Source organism: Sardina pilchardus, chromosome 3, assembly GCF_963854185.1.
Source record: "Sardina pilchardus chromosome 3, fSarPil1.1, whole genome shotgun sequence".
Taxonomy (NCBI): Eukaryota; Metazoa; Chordata; class Actinopteri; order Clupeiformes; family Clupeidae; genus Sardina; species Sardina pilchardus.
In genome coordinates, this window is record NC_084996.1 from 646,636 (window position 1) to 649,973 (window position 3,338).

Consider the following 3,338-nt stretch of genomic DNA (forward strand, 5'->3'; position numbering starts at 1 on the left):
GGCGGTCAGAAACAACAAGTGATCTGGTGGAGGTGATCTGATATAGAGGAGGTGATCTGATGGAGGTGATCTGATGGAGGTGATCTGATGGAGGTGATCTGGTGGAGGTGATCTGATATAGAGGAGGTGATCTGGTGGAGGTGATCTGATGGAGGTGATCTGATATAGAGGAGGTGATCTGATGGAGGTGATCTGATATAGAGGAGGTGATCTGGTGGAGGTGATCTGATATAGAGGAGGTGATCTGATATAGAGGAGGTGATCTGGTGGAGGTGATCTGATATAGAGGAGGTGATCTGATGGAGGTGATCTGGTGGAGGTGATCTGGTGGAGGTGATCTGATATAGAGGAGGTGATCTGGTGGAGGTGATCTGATATAGAGGAGGTGATCTGGTGGAGAGGAGGTGATCTGATGGAGGTGATCTGATATAGAGGAGGTGATCTGGTGGAGGTGATCTGACATAGAGGAGGTGATCTGATGGAGGTGATCTGATGGAGAGGAGGTGATCTGGTGGAGGTGATCTGACATAGCGGAGGTGATCTGATATAGAGGAGGTGATCTGGTGGAGGTGATCTGGTGGAGGTGATCTGATGGAGGTGATCTGGTGTGTAATCAAGAGGCTATGGACCAGTGGCAGGCGAAAGATGTAAGAGGGTTCAAGGTTGCCCGGGCAACAGGGTGTGATGAAGCTCAGCTGGGTCCCCTGGCCAATAGACCTCTGAAGTTCGCCCACAAAAAAGCTGCCATCTTTGAGATCCGGTATCTGGCGATTTTTCCTATGGGAAAATAACATGGGGATTTTGAATTATCGCACAGTTAAACTCTCGCGGGGACGATGAAGTCTTAAATGCAGACGTTTTCCTGAACACACTTTTGTCCTCTGCCTTCTTGTGCATAGTGTGATCTCCAGTATGTGAAGTCGGCACACTTTAATTTTTGCTACCCCAGAGCTAACTGGCTAACTAACTTAATGGCAAGTTGCATCGCTCTGGGGTAGCAAAAATCAAAGTCTGCCGCCTTCGCATACCGGAGATCACAGTATCCTCTCGAAGGCAGAGAACAAAAGTGTGTTCAGGAAAACACCTGAATTTCCGATTTTGTCAGTTGACTGTAATCAACCAACAATGAAATCAATGAAACAAATAAAATCTGTAGACAAATAAAAACTACTGCATAAAGTACACTTTGACTCTGAAGAACAACTACTATAAAAGCAAGAAGACTATAGCACACCTGAGTGCTGCATTTTCAATTTTGCACATGTGTACACACCTGGTGAACGTGATTATCCAGTTCGTTCATTAGTGTAGTCACTGACAATCCAGGGTTTTGTAATAACACGGAAGTAACTTTACAATCTTTATCTGTGTCTAAGGTGTGAAAATGTGTTTTAGGTTTTGACATTCACTGTGGGCCAGATGTACTAACGTTTTGCGCCCATTTCAGGCGTAACGTGCGCGTATAAACATGGGGATGGTATGTACAAACACGCCGCAATGAGAGAAACGCGCAGACTGCCTGCCGTGGGAGCTGAGAATGGCTATTTGCGCTTTTCCGTGTCATGCATATTAATTCCTGGGCGGATCAGCTGGAAATGGGTGTAACGCGCAAGTACAGGGGAGGAGAGGTACTAATAGCGATTGATTAAGTATTCCGCCTTATGTATGAAAACAGCGCACGTCTACTTTGCGTTGAAAAACTTCCGCCTTCTGAAAGCAGGTGTAATCCAAATTGCGGTTAAATGCGTCTATTAGAAAAACGTTTAGAGTCAGCTGAATCACTATTCAGAGCATCAGTTTTCTTCATTATACTATGTCAAAAGCAACCTTAACTTTTGTTTGCCTCTCTAAAATCGTATTTTCTCTTTCACGACATAGCCTACACTTCCCAATCTGTTAGACAGGCATTACTGTAAGTCATACCCGTATAGTCTACCAGCAGTAAATAGTTCACAAGTATTTTTTTAAGTGGATTAGTAGAACTTCTAGGCCTACTCTGTCTGTCGCTGCTCATTGACATCTCTTTGTCTCATGTATGATCGCTAAACTTGGATTCTTTTTAATATTGCAATATTCAACTGCGCTTGTGGTTCAGCAGCTCTGCGCACGCAACTAGCGTTGTGGAGGGGCGGGAACGGGCGGGGATGACCGCAGTTAACGTAATGAAGTGACAGCTTAGTAAATTCCACGCAATATAGCCAAGCACAGCGTTCGCATTCTGCGTTTACAAAAACTCGCTGTTAGCGCTGTGTTAGTACATCTGGCCCTGTGTGTAATGTTTAGCAAAAAGTGTGAAGCTGAATTTGTGCCTACTGTTGTACTACTCTGCACAGGTGTTTTGCTTCTTGAGTGTTAAGTTTTGTTAACGGTCTGAAAATCTTAATTTTACTGTGTACTCAGTTGAAAAAAACTGTAAAAACAGGTGCTCGTTCTGGTTTTACTGGTTTTTATCTGTGTGAAGCCCATTGGGTTGCCCTGCTGGACGGAATGTGCTATATAAATAGAGTTGTTTATGACATTTGGAGATTTGAGAGGATGTTTTGCTCTCTGTGTGTCAGTTTAAATAATTGTGCTATGAGTGTCATTTTAGTGTGTTAGCAGTTGGAAAAAACTGTAATCCGTAGGGTTTGATATGACGTTGGTCCACCCTTTGTAGCTATACAAGCTTCAACTCTTCTGGGAAGGCTTTCCACAAGGTTTAGGAGTGTGTTTATGGGCATTTTTGACCATTCTCCCAGAAGCACATTTGTGAGGTCACACACTGAGGTTGGACGAGGAGACTGGCTCTCAGTCTGCGCTCTAATTCATTCCGAAGGTGATCTGTTGGGTTGAGGTCAGGACTCTGTGCCAGTTTATCCACACCAAACTCTGTCATCCATGTCTGTATGGACCTTGCTTGGTGCACTGTTCCACAAAAGTTGTGAGCATGGAATTGTCCAAAATCTCTTGGTTAAAGGGATAGTTCGGATTTTAAGACACGAAGTTGTATGGGTTCCCTGTCAGCAACGTAGTGCATCAGCACTGACTTACCCCCCGACAGCGTCCTGTGAGCCGAGATCCAGCCGGTTTTTGATCGTTTTTGATGCCGGACTATTTTCTTCAGCAAGTTTCTGGGGGTCACGAAAGTAAAGTGTTTTTCTTCTCAAAACCATATGCGTTCAACAGAGTGATATATTTGCACCACAAAAACGTTGTCCAGCTGTCAGTAGCGCGCAGTGATAGGAATCGCGAAAAATAAGTAAGTGATAACGAGGTTTGAATTTTTCCTGGACAACGTTTTTGTGGTGCAAATATATCACTCTGTTGAACGCATATGGGTTTGAGAAGAAAAACACTTT